At 43.6% G+C, this 16,598-nt stretch overlaps 1 pseudogene across 1 annotated transcript; it reads left to right on the forward strand.

Moving 5' to 3' along the window:
• Positions 1-176: 176 nt before the first annotated feature.
• Positions 177-13,779, forward strand: LOC310799828 (WD repeat, SAM and U-box domain-containing protein 1-like; annotated as a pseudogene). Its single transcript has 11 exons — positions 177-403; positions 679-775; positions 3,201-3,266; positions 3,849-3,928; positions 4,314-4,347; positions 4,487-4,527; positions 6,597-6,705; positions 9,394-9,420; positions 9,930-10,109; positions 12,191-12,301; positions 13,628-13,779. The product of its transcript is annotated as a WD repeat, SAM and U-box domain-containing protein 1-like (transcript).
• The last annotated feature ends 2,819 nt before the right edge of the window (positions 13,780-16,598 follow it).

Consider the following 16,598-nt stretch of genomic DNA (forward strand, 5'->3'; position numbering starts at 1 on the left):
CCAACAAGAAAAACTTTTACACTTGTGAGTTGAACACGCAGCTGGAGCCGCCTCAACGCCGCCCCGTCCGTTCACCGCAAAACCAAGGGTACGGCACACTGTTGCATTTTGTAATATATTTTTACGTATTTTTTGACGTATTTAGTATGTAGTATTTCAGTATTTAGTATGTAGGGATGCATTTGGGATTTGCGTGGGGTCCTGGAGATATCCTGGTCTATGAGACCGTGTTCAAAGCATCGGGCGCTAAAGGATCAGGCAGCTCCTTCATCCACGAGGTCAGGAAAGATGAGGACCTATATTCCCCCATTTTACACAAACTCTTCGACGAGTCGCATCACATCTTCAACGATCAGGGAGGACCTGCCCAGCGAGAAGAAGAAGCCCCAATTTGTCAGCATCAGTAAGAACTACAGATCTGTCATACGAGCCTGGGACCTTCTCTGATCTGGACCTGATAGATAACCTGGGCCCAGCCATGCTGCCCAGTGACTAACTTTCCTGTAGAAGCTGCTGCTGCTCATGACGGCCAAGAGCACCCTCCCAGGCTTCTGGATGACACTGCTGACCGATGCCCTCTGCCGGAGCAGAAAGAGGTGATCTTCTCAACAGACCAAACCCATCAGCCGATGTTCTCTTTAGAGGAGTTCACCTCCTCCTTGGGTTTGCTGCTCCCAGCCCAGAGAGACCTACGCAGGAGGAAGACATGGAGCAGACCAAAGTGGAGCTCCTGATGCTCGCTCTGGCCAGGAACCTGGCTATGGCTATAGAGACAGTCCGCATGTCTGGGAACGCCCACAAAATGTGAAACGGCTGGCGCGCCAGTGGGGTAAAACCGCCCATATACATTATCTCATGGGCTGACTCACCAAAAGACGGTGCTGCGGCTCTAAACTACAAGTTTGGGGGTTCTAGAGCAGAACACAAGACGTCTGCTCAGATGTACGCACATCTGAGCAGACGTCTTGTGTTACTGCTGTGGTTAAATCCCCGATCGTGTCTGCCTGGGCTGGCCTATCAGCCAAACTTTGCTGAATGGATAGAACGGGGGTTTTTACCCCACCCTAACCCCGCCCCCAGCAAGGCTGAGACAGCTAAACCAGCGTCTATGATGAGACGTGGCCTCAACCTATAGTCAAAGAAGGGACTGTGGAAGCAGGATGAATGGCCAACCATCTCATGAAAGCTCTTCTCTCTTTTTTTGCATTTTTGTGTATAACATTAAATAATCAAAATGTGTTCTCTTAAATAATCAAAATGTGTTCTATTAAATAATCAAAATGTGTTCTCTTAAGTAATGAAAATGTGTTCTGTGATAATAATCACTTTTCCATGGTGTGCAAAAAAAAGTTAAATTAATTAAAGAATGTTACAATTGTCGATTGTGGTGTGTTCTCTTAAATTCTGGTCATATAATCTGTCCTACTGTTTAGAACCCAATAGAGAGGCAAAGTGACCGCCTACTTCCTGCTTCAGCACTGTACCAGAGATTTTCATCCGCCATTTATTTTCCCATGGACATTTCATAAAATGCTTATGAAAAGAGTTTTACTTGTTCAAACCAAATGGTTCAGATATATGTAGAAACTGGAGAGACCACATAACATTTCACTCGGACCAAAAAGTAAAAAGAAATTGCGGATTTAAAGAAAATATATTTTCGATGTAATCTTAAGTGTTGGTCCCAGTGAAATGTTCTATGGTCTCTCCCGATTCTAAATATAGCTGAACCGTTTGGTTTGACAAAGCAAAACTATTTTTATACGCATTTTACGAAATGTTTATGGAAAAATAAATGGCGGATAAAAATCTCTGGTACAGTGCTCAAGCAGGAAGTAGGCGGTCACTTTGCCTCTATATGATACCAAACTTTTTTTTCATTTAGTAGCCACAGAAGGCCACACAAGCATCAGACAGTTCCACATGGAACTTTTGTTTTAAGGGTTTACATGATTAAGTTCAAGTTAAGTTCATGAGTAAGTTCAGATGTTCAAATCCTTAGCCTGTCTGGACAAATCTGGATGGAAATATGTGAATAATTGGTGCTTTATTGCCTTGCTCAAGGGTTCTGTCTTCTGTGGTGGCAGTTGTCAAAGGAGGGAAGAGCACCCATTGACAACTGCCATCACAGAGCCCTTGAGCAAGGCACTATATATATATATATATATATATTCTGGCGTCGTTCGCCTAACTTGACGCAGCCTCTCCTCCCGTCTATCCAATCACATTTTTTTTTTTTTTTAATAATATGTTTATTAAATTTTTCCCTGTACAATTATCAACTGTTATTGCAAGCATTACAATATAGGTTTTGTACAATAAACACAACAAAACAAATACAACCCTCCCACACACGCAAACCCCCACTCTCTCTCCCTCTCGCTCTCAACATCTATCGATCAGTGGTACCTAATAAAGTAAAGACAATTTTGAACAAAAAAACAAACATTAAAACAACATTTTCAGAAGAAACCTGGGATCTACCACATACTGTAAGTCTTCAAGATCCCTGTCCTGAGTCCGCCTCCTGTATGAGCTCCCCTATATTTCCATGCTACAGGTTGAATATGGCAGTAAGCCAGGCATCCAGTATAAGATTGACTTATCTCAGTCATGTACGTCTGATCTGTGCATTTGTGCATGTTAACACAGCCAGTGTGGTTGAAGGTAGAGAAGAAGCGTGAAAAATCACTGTAGTACAAACCTTCAGCAATATTGTCTACGTTTTGAGGACTGTCACCTTTTCTTTTAGTAGAAAACTAACCCACAATTTATATTTTACCTGGTGTATAAAAGAAAAACAATAATTTCAGTTAGTTGATGTTATCTTGAAGACAGTTCTTCGAATTTACTTGTGTGTGGTGTGCACCGGTGTGGGGTCCACCCGCTATGCCGACCACCCGCAATGCCGACCTTAGGTTTAGGCGTGGGGGTGGGGGAGGTTAGGTTTAGGCATGGGGGGAGGTTAGGTTTGGCGTGGGGGCTGGGAGATGTTAAGCTCCACCGACACGCTGCACGCCGCCTCGCTCAGCTGGTTCTGCTTGTGGGCTATCGGCATTGCGACCTGTCGGCACTGCGGCCTGTCGGCACATAGACGCGGCACCGTGTGTGTGCGTGCGTGCGTGCGTGCGTGTGTGTGTGTGTGTGTGTGTGTGTGCGAGCGCGCGTGAGCGCCTGTATGTTACTTTGTGTGCATGCAGGAGAGGAAATTAACCACCAAGATCAGCAAGAAGCCATCGCCCACCCCCATCAGCCAGGACAAGAAGGTGATGCACTCATCCTGCTGTCATTAATGTAGTCCAGCCTCCTGTCCCTAATTGACTAAATGCAGCCTGCAAACAATAAGAGTTGATCCTCTTTGTTAGTCTACATATTAGGAATGAAGCTTGATCCATGTTTCAAACGATGCTGTGTTGGCTGTGTGAATTTGAGGGAATTGGGCCTGGAAAGTCCTTGAATGTGATGTTTCAGAAGGTGTGGGAACCCTGTGGAGTGCAGGCAAGAGGACACAAAACATTTGATCACATGTCTTTCACCTCAAACAAGACAGGAGGACGCTGCTTTCAAGTCTGACTTTTACCTACATTTGCCAGAAAGATGAACATTTCAGCTTTTTGCCAAGTAGGGGCGTGTGTCCTTATAGCTTCTTTTGCTCCAGTGTCTTTTTTCAGTTGTTTCCAAAGAGTAGAGAGCGGTCTGAAATTGCGCTTTGCCCAATGTCTTTTTTCAGAGCGCTCCAGCTTTTCTGTGCGTCCGCTCCAGCGCTCCCATACAAAATATATCTGAAAATATCAGAAAGGCGCTGGTGTCGAGCACTCCTTTTCAGGCAACTAATCATGCCTGATTAGCTGCTGCACACTCTGACCGGGCAGTCAGCTCCTGTCCTCTCCTGTGCGTTCTCCACAGACGGACAGCTGCTTGTGTCTGGGTAAGATATGACTTCAAAACGGAGACATTTCAGACATTACTGAGCAGCCTGGCTCCCTTAGGAAAACTCACAAGGAATTATTAGCACATCCTTCAATTACATAGCCATGTTCTAGAATCTAGATCAACACGGCATTCTTTGGCCTGGACATCTGTAGGCCATCCTTGACAAACATTGTGTAGTATTCAATTCAACCACAGGAGGGAGACATGCATTGCTTTATTCCCCAAGTAAGGCAAAAAATGAACATGAAAATATTTTGTGGGTTTGCTTTTCATCTGCATTTCAAATGAGCGAATGTTTGTCTAAACTATCTTTAAAATATCAAGTACTGGGTCATTTAAACATTGCTGACATTAAAAAGTCTGCTTTTTATTTCCCTCAGCTCTGTGGATAAAACTGTTACCATCTATGATGCAGTAAGCACCTCTATTTTATATTGATTAACTCAGTATTAGTAGGTTTATATCATAGAATTAACTTTAATTATCTTCTGTAACCTTGATAACACAATATTCTTGGTATGTTTTGAACTGGACGCAATCATTCTGATTCCAGAATAATGCAGTTTTGCTTTACACGTTGAACCAGCATGAAAGGTGAAATATTTACTCTCAGTACTGCTGTGGTTACATGATGTGTGTATTTTTTATTCTTTTGTGCATTTTGCTTTTATTAGATAATTGATGGAACGGTTAGGGGAGAGAGGGGAATGATTTGCAGCAAAGGTCCTGGTTCAGATGGTTAAGTATGTGCCTCAGATCACCGAAACACCACCACCTCCACAGATACCTGGCCAAACATAGAAGATGTGAGGATATGTAGAGAGTAGAGAGATCTTCAGCGCTGCTACAATGTTTTTTTTTGCAGATTTATTAGTCTTAGAATTTTTGCACTTTGATCTTCAACCATCTCCATCATACACTGAGAAATCCATTATAGAAGAGGCAGAGATACCAATTACTGACTTCAATAGACCAGACATGGTCTATTGAGACGTGTTGGGTTTTGAGAAAGTTCCACGGACGCTATTTCTCTCTCCACCTACATGTATACACGCCAGCTGAATGATCACACGTACAGGCTATTTAAATGCCCGTACAGCCACCTTTGACTGAAAGCAACATGCTCATCACGTTGCTAATCACGCCCCCTCTCTCCAGCGTTGAGGAATGTCATTTTGGCAAACACAGGAAATCACTAACTGAAGTAGACAAGGCAGGTTGAGGGGTTATTACACCTACATCACATCAGAGAATGCATCGAACCTCACAAAAGGACGATATCTGTCATGGATTTTCCCTTTAAATGACATCATTTGTTCTTGTTTGTTTGTTTTTCAATCTTGTCATGTCTTTTTGTTCCCACTTGTTTTAATTTGAAATTATTTCACGAGTTTGATGTTGACATGGTTTTAATTGAACCAGCTTTGTATCATTACAGAACCGGTAGGCAATTATATATGCAAATGAACACAATGTTTAACTTCTCTCTGTCTTGCCTGGACCGAGAGCTCCCCGTTCATTCACAACTTCCTGGTCCAAATGATGTCATTTGGAGCAGATTTGCCATGGTGTCACTAACACTATCACTATTACTGTCGCTGTCATCATTGCTCTCTCTACATTCATTTGCAGTACATCCTGCACCACATGAGTCCTATGAGTCAGTTGGTGCATGTCATGGGGACACCCATGCCCTATAGCTATATAGAATTATACTGTTGAATTGGTGTTTGCTTGTGACATTTTATTCATTGTAGTCTGTCTCACTACAGTGGTGCAGTTGGTGCTAATTAACACTTGGCAATTCCTCATTCAGGCCTGGTGTGTGAAACAGAGGCGGAGGAGTCCACCCTCAGGTAGAGAGGGGTAGTGGAACATGCCAAGTGTGGTTTGAATAGAATACAATGTATACATCTATTTTGAGTGGGTTAGAACGTTGATCGGGACATTGCAATATATTTGATTGGTCATCCAGTTATTCAGTGATGCTAATGTAACAAATTATTGTATTGAATGTAACCCTTGATCTGTTAATTCTTTAATTGACACTGATTGTCGGTCATGTGTTTGTAGGAGGGGGCGGGGCTTGGGCTGTTTAAGAGAGTTCACTCTTACCTTGTGCCAGGAAGGAATGGACATGACTGCTGGCCTGATAGCTAGGGCCCAGGCTTGGATGGGTTTAGCCTAGGCTAAGGGTTCCAGTTAAGTCTGATCTCTTCATTCTGGTATTTTGTCTTGACACATTTTGTCTTGTTTAAAAAAAAAAGTATTTTCCAGCTTTTTGTATTTTTTTTCTATGCAACTCAACATGTTAAACCTGGTTTGTCCACACTAAAACAACTGTGGGGAACTTGAAGCCTGCCTCTGCCTCGACCTTCTTGGTCTCCTGCTCGCCACCCTCACAGTGCAGGACGTACAGTACTGCGAATGAGCTCTTGGTCCAGGCAAGATGGGGGGGGGGAGTTAAACACTGTTCATTTGCATAATACCACTGATTTTGTAATGATACAAAGCTGGTTGAAAATCGTAAAGTCGCCCTTAAGTGCTATACAAATTAAGTTTATTATCGTTATCATAAAACCAGACATTCCTTAATTAAACTTCAAGGAAACATCTATTGTTGAAATACGTGGCATTCAAGTGATTGGCCTCCTCTGCTGCAGGTATAATGTGACAGCGTGGCCTTCTCTCCGACGTCACCGCTGATCGCTACCGGCTCTATGGATAAGACAGTCAACATCTGGAGGGTAGAGGACGGCTGCAGTGGCCACGGTGGGGAGGAAGAACACACACATGATAAAGAAAGTATATTCTGATGAAGATGAACAGCATTTGTTTATTCAAGATTCAAGATTCAAGATTATTTTAATTTGTCCCGAGGGAAATTTGTCTTGGACATACAGGCTGCCACATAGGTACACAGTGCCATAACAAAAACAAAAAAAAAAAAAAAAAAAAAAAAAAAAAAAAAAAAAAAAAAAAAAAAAAAAAATGTATTATGTATTGTCTTACATTACTGTGTTTTCCTTCCTTCACCTCACGTGTTCATGGAAAAGATGGGAAATCGTCGCCTGCTTAGTTTTCCTTTTATCTACACTTTATACACTGACTGCTTTTTGATTCATGAAAGATTTGTGTCTAGATGTGCACTAAACAATAGCAGCCACGGACTCTGTAGCAGAGATGCTCACAAGTCATTTTTTGCAAGTCCAAGTCAAGTCTCAAGTCTTTGAGGGGCAAAGTCCAAGTCAAGTCTCAAGTCCCTATGGATGAGCTGCTGCATGTCATCCGGTCTGCTTAGGACACTGCATAGCTCCAACTAAGGAATTCAAAGCATGTGCTGTTTTATCCTCACTCCTTATCTATTAGAACAGTGGTTCTCAAATGGGGGTTTGCCACTTTGCCAGGGGGTCCGCGAAAAGTTTTCAGGTAAAAAAAATATATATATTTATTTATTTATTTTTTAATGCTACATGTTACTTATTCCTTCTCAAACTACTTCCTACATGGTGCTAGTCTATAAAAATATCTTTGCTGCCATTGATTGTGTTGCATAGTGGTTTTCTGTACTGTTGACAAATTGTGATATTGTAAGTCGCTTTGGACAAAACAAAAGCGTCTGCCAAATTATGTAATGTAATAAAATATATATATATATATTTTTTGCAAAATCTTCATAGTTCAATGAAAATAGTTTATGCTTTAAATCTAAAATGGTTCGTGGATTACATTCTAATAACAAACCTATCAAATTAAAAGTCAAGCACGTTACCGTGGAAACAATTAACTCATTCACCGCCAGTTTAGGACTGCCAATATTTAGCACAGGCCAAAGATTTTCATAATTGTTGGTCATCTTTCAAGACCCACAGTAAATTATCTATTAGCACCAGAGTGATTTGCAATACCTCAAAATGAAGATGTACGTCTCTGGGTTCACCAGGAAAAAAAAGTGAGCTTTTAGCATGTTCTGTACTCTACTTATAGCCATTTATATACACCCTGTTTTCACCCAAAATGTCTCTCTGAGAAAAGAAATTGCAGAAAATGGCATTTATGTACAGCACACAATATCATGCAGAACTCGCTCTCAATTCTTTTATTTTGAACTGTATTGACATAAGACATGTAAATATTATTCATTATGACACAAATGACAAAAAAAAATATATATATATATATATATATATATATATATGAAGTGCTTTTTTTACATTCAACAATACAGTTTGCTCAGTGTGAGTGAGTGTACAGACAGACACACAGACAGACAGACAGACAGACAGACACACACACACACACACACACACACACAGAGAGAGAGTTCTGTCCACAGCTGTCTGCAGCTAGATCGCACCTCCTTCCCCCTCCTTCCCCATCAGCGTTTTGCCTCCTCTGCTGCTCGTTTTCCTCCTCTCGTTCGGGCTGGGAGTGGGACGAATGCTGCGACACGAGTCACACGACACAGGAACGGGTCCGCGGCTTGGCTTTGGGACCAGGCGCTGCTGGAACCGGATCGATCATGTTCGTCACGGGTTTGACTAGGCAATCCAGGTTCGCCCTGCAGCAAGGCAGCAGTGCAGCGCGCCGAGAGGCGTTTCAATGGCGTTTTTTCCTCTGTACAAGGAAGCGCGTTTCTCTGTTTTTCCTCTTTTCCTCCTTCTTCCTCGTTTCAAACAACAGCTGCGGTATGTGTTTGATAACGTGCTGTCGGCTACCCTTTGAGGATAGGGACCAGATGACATGTCAGAGGCTGGGTAAGTGTTTCAACTACGCGCTGCACTCATAAAAACAAAAACACGTCAAACACGTCTTTGGCGTGGATGGCTATTTCTGATAAGACGTCAAAGACGTCTTTGGCGGTGAATGAGTTAAGCTTAGCCCAAAATCACAAATCAGAATGAGGGGGTCCCCGGTATATTTTCTATCTTGTAAGGGGCCCTTGGCTGAAAAACATTTGAGAACTTCTGTATTAGAATACAGTGGCAGCAATGATTAGAGATGACATTAGTAGACATTTCCTTCATGTCAAGTCTCAAGTCTTTGAGGATGAGTCTCAAGTCTCTGTTGTGTGTAACTAAGTGCGGCTCAAGTCTCAAGTCAAAGTCCCCATCTCTGCTCTGCAGTCACAAACCAATCTAGATAGCTTTGTTATAATTCCTAGTTGGGGGGGCAGCTCTGAAAATAAGTTAAGAAATAATAAGGAAAGTGTGCATGATGTTATTTTCCTGGTGTATACTTTCTGTAAAGCATGGTCAACATTTTAAAATGTCTTGTCAGATAGCATCACTGTTCAATCCCAAAGGAGTTTCACCTCAATACTGGAAGGTTTTGTCGTATCCTTAATAGCGTTTCATGTTTGCTCTAACAAATGAATGGCTTTCATTTCCAAAGTTGCCATTATACAGTTCAGTATTAGTATCACCATGTACAGTTTGTTTATGCATATTTCTGTTTCAGGAGAATCTGCATTGACCTCAAGTGAAGGTAGGATGCCTATTTTCCTGGGTTGGGGGGAGGAGGGTGGCTTTTGCTCTGTGGAATGGGTCAAATGTATTCCAGTGTTTGCCATAAAGTCCTGTTTAGGTTCCAGCATTAAACATGCATTTCTATCTAATGAATCAGAATCACTTTTATTGTGACAGTAGGTAATCAGATTACATAATAAGAATTTTACTAGTCTTAAGTATGCAGCGTAGCGGTCACATCCGTAGTCAGAAAACCAAAAAATATATAAAGACAAAATCACAAAAACATATTTTCCACCTCTTGGATTCAATCCTGTGTCAATGATGGTTTCAGCCTTTCAATAACCTCTAAAAAAAACCAGTTGTTCATTTGTATTATGATACAAGCTATGCTAGCCACCAATAATCAGATTACCCCCAGTCAGCAAGATTCCCAGATAGTTTATGCATGAAGACCACTTAGCCGATTCTCAAAAAAGCGCTGCAGCTGGCAAGGACTGAGTTGCTTTTTTTGCTGGACCCCCTCAGGGAGAACCTTGGCAGGCCAGTGCAAGCTGCTGGTCAGTGATTGGTCGGAAGAGGACGTGTCGGCGTGGCTGGTGGAGGAAGGCCTGGAGGGATTGGTGGACAAGTTCAGAGCCAACAACATGGACGGCACAGAGCTGCTCAGTCTAACCAAAGACACACTGGCCTCAGAGCTGCACGTAGGTGAGGAGGACAAACATCACACACACAGCACAACTTTTCCATTTGCTCTTCGTCTCTGCTGCTTACTTTTGAATCACTAGATGGTTGCAGTATAAGGAGTGTAAACAGCATTATGGGTATTATTATATACGCCTGGTCTTTTGTGGGCTTTGACATTATGGATTTGTTTGGTTTAGGATTTAATGCCTGGCTTCTTACCTATTTACGTGGATATGATAAAGGTGGAGAATTAAATCAAGAAAAGGTTGAATGAGTGAATGAATGTTGACGTGGGTTTTTTTATCTGCAAGATTACATCATATTTTCGGCTGTACTACATTATTAGGCTGTGGGGTTTCAGCACTTTCCACTGTAATCTACTTTAGGAGCAGTGAGTCCATCAGTTACATAATAACCCAGGCTCCAAAACGGTATTTTCCATTAGCTATAAAATGGCTTTACACCTAATATCATGAAGCCTTCTTGATTATTTCCAAGTCGGTCTGAAATGGGGTGAAATGTGGGTCCTGGATTATTTAGTTATTTATCATATTTTGGGTACCTTTCTGGCTTTATCTGCAAGATGTGCTAGGCTAAAATAAGAGTGTTCTGTTGTCGTCAGTCCATCAGCTTGGTTAGTATTAGAAATAGCTACATTCATTCATTGTTAGGAATAAAATATGTCTTCCATATATATATATTTATAAAACGGCTCTCTCAAATCAAGCAATCTGATTGGTTCACAGCCATTGTATAAATCCAATAACCGAGTCCAATAACCCATGGCCATGGGTTATTGGACTCGGTTATTGGTTGCCATGGCAACTTTCTTACTAAAAGCCTTTGGTTTAAAAAAAAACAAATGGCGGAGACAGCTGTCAGATCCTTGTGAATCGATCTTCGCTTATAACTTTACTAATACTTCGCAGAAAATGATGTTTTGTACAAGAATAGATGCGGGCTAATGTCTTCTTTGCAAAAGAAAGGCTGTTAACCCCGCATTTAACCCCGCATTTAACCCCGTAACGTTAGTTGGTGTCGGGCTTTGCAGAAAGCACTCGGCTTCTCAGCAAGCGCTGAGAATGCAACGCTGCGCTCGAGCTGCCTGTCGGGGTTTCCAGAAAGCTCTCAGCTTCTCAGCAAGCGCCAGGATTGGCCAATGTCAACTTCAGTCTCCAGAACGATCCAATCAAATCACCCGCACGTTCTTGCGGTCCCGCCTTACAGTAGTGTTTCAACTGACTCTATCAGAATGACATGCCAGTCGGAGTCGGACTTATAGTATTATTATTATTATTATATTATCATACTTGGAAACCGTTTTATAAAAACTCGAGCTGCGTGTGTTGTGGCATATATCCCGCTGCTCAGCAGTTATCCCACTCAGCCTGCGGCCTCGTGGGATAACAGCTGATCAGGGGGATATATTTGGCACAACACACTGGCTCTCATGCTATATTGCTTAAATATATAGTTTTGAGCACACAAAATAATGTAATTAAAACGGTCTGTCTCTCTTCTGTGGTGTTCTGTGATTGCGTTGTGTGTGTAGAGTCAGTAGGTCTGTCTCTCTTCTGTGGTGTTCTGTGATTGCGTTGTGTGTGTAGAGTCAGTAGGTCTGTCTCTCTTCTGTGGTGTTCTGTGATTGCGTTGTGTGTGTAGAGTCAGTAGGTCTGTCTCTCTTCTGTGGTGTTCTGTGATTGCGTTGTGTGTGTAGAGTCAGTAGGTCTGTCTCTCTTCTGTGGTGTTCTGTGATTGCGTTGTGTGTGTAGAGTCAGTAGGTCTGTCTCTCTTCTGTGGTGTTCTGTGATTGCGTTGTGTGTGTAGAGTCAGTAGGTCTGTCTCTCTTCTGTGGTGTTCTGTGATTGCGTTGTGTGTGTAGAGTCAGTAGGTCTGTCTCTCTTCTGTGGTGTTCTGTGATTGCGTTGTGTGTGTAGAGTCAGTAGGTCTGTCTCTCTTCTGTGGTGTTCTGTGATTGCGTTGTGTGTGTAGAGTCAGTAGGTCTGTCTCTCTTCTGTGGTGTTCTGTGATTGCGTTGTGTGTGTAGAGTCAGTAGGTCTGTCTCTCTTCTGTGGTGTTCTGTGATTGCGTTGTGTGTGTAGAGTCAGTAGGTCTGCGCAGTAAAGTCCTGAGGAAGGTGGAGGAGCTGGAGACTGACGAGTTCCTGTGTCCCATCACCAGAGAGCTGATGAGGGAGCCGGTCATCGCCGCTGGTGAGAGAACCACCAGCACACAGCATCTAGCCTGCATGCAAGTCTTGTGCTGGAGTGAAACTGAATTAAAGTGAACAGAAACAATTATTTATTTTAACAAAGGTTGGATCAAATAATAAGGAAGCACAATGACGTCAGGGTGGCCAAAGCCCACAATTTACCTATAAATAAAATAAACTAGACTATAAACAAAAAGACAGTTCTACCCTCCTTAACCTATAGAAACCAGGAGAAAAAGGGAGATTAACACAGGGTGACACACACATCCCTACATGGCTTCCTTAATATTAACATTGAACAGGAATTAAACAAAAAGGCAAGTGAGATACAAAGTAGCCAAGTAGGCCAATGAGTGTGTGCATGAAAAAGTAGTTAGACTACATTAGTGTCCTCTAGAGTGAGAGTGGCGTCAGCGGAGGACCAAAATGTGAGACTCATTAGCCAATGAACAGCCAGGAAGGGGTCTCGCGCTACTTTTGCATGCGAAAATAAAGCTGATAATGTACAATTTGATTCAAGGGATGAAAAACCCTTTCAAAGTACAACACAAACTGTCTATTTTGCTGCAACTCGACAGTGCTGCTTTTTTTACTCAAGAGTTCCAGGACCTTAAAAAAACTGGTCCATTGGAGTGAATGGAGATGTCGGGACTCTTCTATCTACACGGCTCTGGACTACATCTAACAAAAGACCAAGCAGCATAGGCTAAAAAGCAAGGCCAATGAGAGTAACTTCAGACAAAGTTACAAAGCCGGCAAATAGGCTGACAGCTAATGGAAATAGCTGTAGCTTCAAAGCACACACAATAAACAAGTGCTGGCTGTCAAGTGACCAAGGGCCACAAAAAGAGCTAACCAAAACGAGCAATTAAAGTTAGCTGAAAGTAGCAAAAAGCTAATACAACAGAGCGAATGTAAAGAGGCTTGAGGAGAGAGCAAGCAGGGTGGAGGTCCAGTGTTAAGCACGCAAAGCGCTCCGCTAACACTTACCCACAATGCCATCTTGGAACACTGGAGCTTATGTAGGACATGCAGGTCTGAAGCAGCCAATCAGCAGCGACGACTCAGCCAATCGGCGTTGATTGCCAGCCAGCTCCAGGTGAGGGCTCCTCACCGCAGCAGAGGGGGTGTGTCTGGGACAGAGATAGTGAGGCAGGAAAAGAAATAGAGCCACACACTAGCAAGGCCAAGGTGAATTCAACTTGTTGTAAATTAAGAACTAGTAGCTCCTTTAGCAGCACATCGATGGAAGAGTATTTCTTAAACACGGCAAAGTTGTTTGATATCTATGCATTATGTGAGCTTACTGTATGTGTTTCCCAAACAGATGGCTACTCATATGAGAGGGAGGCCATCGAGAGCTGGATCAACACCAAGAACCGCTCCAGCCCCATGACCAACCTCCCTTTACGGACGATTCTGCTCACCCCGAACCACACCCTGAAGATGGCCATTGGCCGCTGGAAGACCAGCCAGTAGCATCTTAACTCATTCACCGCCAGTTTAGGACTGCCAATATTTAGCACAGGCCAAAGATTTTCATAATTGTTGGTCATCTTTCAAGACCCACAGTAAATTATCTATTAGCACCAGAGTGATTTGCAATACCTCAAAATGAAGATGTACGTCTCTGGGTTCACCAGGAAAAAAAAAGTGAGCTTTTAGCATCTTCTGTACTCTACTTATAGCCATTTATATACACCCTGTTTTCACCCAAAATGTCTCTCTGAGAAAAGAAATTGCAGAAAATGGCATTTATGTACAGCACACAATATCATGCAGAACTCGCTCTCAATTCTTTTATTTTGAACTGTATTGACATCAGACATGTAAATATTATTCATTATGACACAAATGACAAAAAAAAAATATATATATATATATATATATGAAGTGCTTTTTTTACATTCAACAATACAGTTTGCTCAGTGTGAGTGTACAGACAGACACACAGACACACAGACACAGACACACACACACACACACACACACACACACACACACACACACACACACACACACACACACACACACACAGAGAGAGAGAGTTCTGTCCACAGCTGCCTGCAGCTAGATCGCACCTCCTTCCCCCTCCTTCCCCATCAGCGTTTTGCCTCCTCTGCTGCTCGTTTTCCTCCTCTCGTTCGGGCTGGGAGTGGGACGAATGCTGCGACACGAGTCACACGACACAGGAACGGGTCCGCGGCTTGGCTTTGGGACCAGGCGCTGCTGGAACCGGATCGATCATGTTCGTCACGGGTTTGACTAGGCAATCCAGGTTCGCCCTGCAGCAAGGCAGCAGTGCAGCGCGCCGAGAGGCGTTTCAATGGCGTTTTTTCCTCTGTACAAGGAAGCGCGTTTCTCTGTTTTTCCTCTTTTCCTCCTTCCTCGTTTCAAACAACAGCTGCGGTATGTGTTTGATAACGTGCTGTCGGCTACCCTTTGAGGATAGGGACCAGATGACATGTCAGAGGCTGGGTAAGTGTTTCAACTACGCGCTGCACTCATAAAAACAAAAACACGTCAAACACGTCTTTGGCGTGGATGGCTATTTCTGATAAGACGTCAAAGACGTCTTTGGCGGTGAATGAGTTAAAGACTGCCCCATTACATTACATTACATTACGTCATTTGGCAGACGCTTTTATCCAAAGCGACTTACAATAACACATTTTTGTCAGCAATAGAGCAATCTACTATGGAGCACAGTCTATGATAACTACAACTTCTGAAGGAACAGTGGTACAAGTTTAGGTTAGTGGTACAAGTTTGGGTTATTTTTTTATTTATTTTTTTTAGAAAGAGAGAGAACGAAGTTAGATCAAGAAGGGCCCAGATGGAGCCTGAAAAGGTGTGTCTTTAGTCTTTTCCGAAAGATCGGCAGTGATTCAGCTGTCCTGACCGAAGGTGGAAGCTCGTTCCACCATTGAGGTGCCAGGGACGAGAAGAGTCGAGATCGGGATGAGCGACTTTTGAGCCCCCGTAGCGAAGGAGGGGCGAGGCGTCCTGCACTGGTGGAGGAGCGAAGGGAGCGCTGAGAGGTTTGGAACCTGACCATAGATTGCAGGTACAGGGGAGCTGACTGGTGTACAGCCCTGTAGGCCAGAACCAGTGTCTTGAATTTGATGCGGGCCGAGATGGGAAGCCAGTGGAGGTCCTGGAAGAGGGGAGTGACGTGAGAGAATTTGCGTGAAGCCGCTCGGAGACAAGCCGCCTCTAGTCTGCGACAGGGAAACGCTGTGGGCGGTTCCAGCGGCAGGGGGCGCGAGGCAAATGGACCAATCAGACACGGAAATAGAGCAAGACAGCCTATCAAGATGCAGCGTCAAAGCGGCTTTTTCAGCAGGCAAGCCGCCGAGCGCTTCATGATGTGCACGTACCGTTAGCAGTGTGAAGGGCCTCTGTGACAGCAAGAAGCGCTGTCTCAGTGGAGTGAGAAGCCTTGAAACCGGACTGCAGAGGGTCCAGGAGGTCATTTTGGGAGAGATAGAGAGAAAGTTGTTCGGACGCTGCTCGTTCGAGGGTTTTGGAAAGGAATGAGAGAAGAGAGACAGGTCTGTAGTTCTGAATAGCAGTAGGGTCAAGGGAGGGTTTCTTAAGCAGAGGCTTGACTCTTGCAGTCTTTAGAGCAGGCGGAACAAGACCAGAGGACAGAGAGGAGTTAATGAAGGTAGTGAGGAAGGGAGATATGTTAGGTGAGATGGTTTGGAGGAGAGAGGAAGGGATAGGATTGAGGGGGCAGTAGGTGGCTCGGTTCGAGCTGATGAGTTTAAGCACTTCATCAGGAGAGAGGGGAGAGAAGGAAGGAAATCCAGGAACAGGGGGCCGAGGAGCAGGATTGGAGTCAGGAGTGTTAGTGAGGGTGCCTGGAGGATGGAAGGAGGAGCTGATGTCATCCACCTTTTTAGTAAAGAAGGTTACAAAATCATCAGCAGAGAGGGAGGAGGGAGGGGGAGGGGAGGGAGGGTTGAGGAGCATGGAGAAGGTGGAGAACAGTTTACTGGGGTTGGATGCAGAGGACTGGATTTCAGAGATGAAGAAGGAGGTTTTTGCTTTGGAGACGGCAGAGGTGAAGTTGGAGTGGATAAGGTGGTAGGAAGAGAGATCTTCAGGGTGATGTGATTTTCTCCATTTTCTCTCAGCTGCCCGAAGCTCAGTTCGATAAGTTCGCAGAGATTCAGTCAGCCAAGGAGAAGGGGGAGAAGATCGGGCAGGTTTAGTGGTGAGTGGGCAAAGAGAATCAAGAGCAGAGGAGAGAGAGGATAGAAGAGCGGTGGAAGCCTCGTCAGTGGACAGGA

The sequence above is a fragment of the Poromitra crassiceps genome (genome assembly GCF_964638095.1).
Source record: "Poromitra crassiceps genome assembly, chromosome: 28".
Classification (NCBI taxonomy): Eukaryota; Metazoa; Chordata; class Actinopteri; order Beryciformes; family Melamphaidae; genus Poromitra; species Poromitra crassiceps.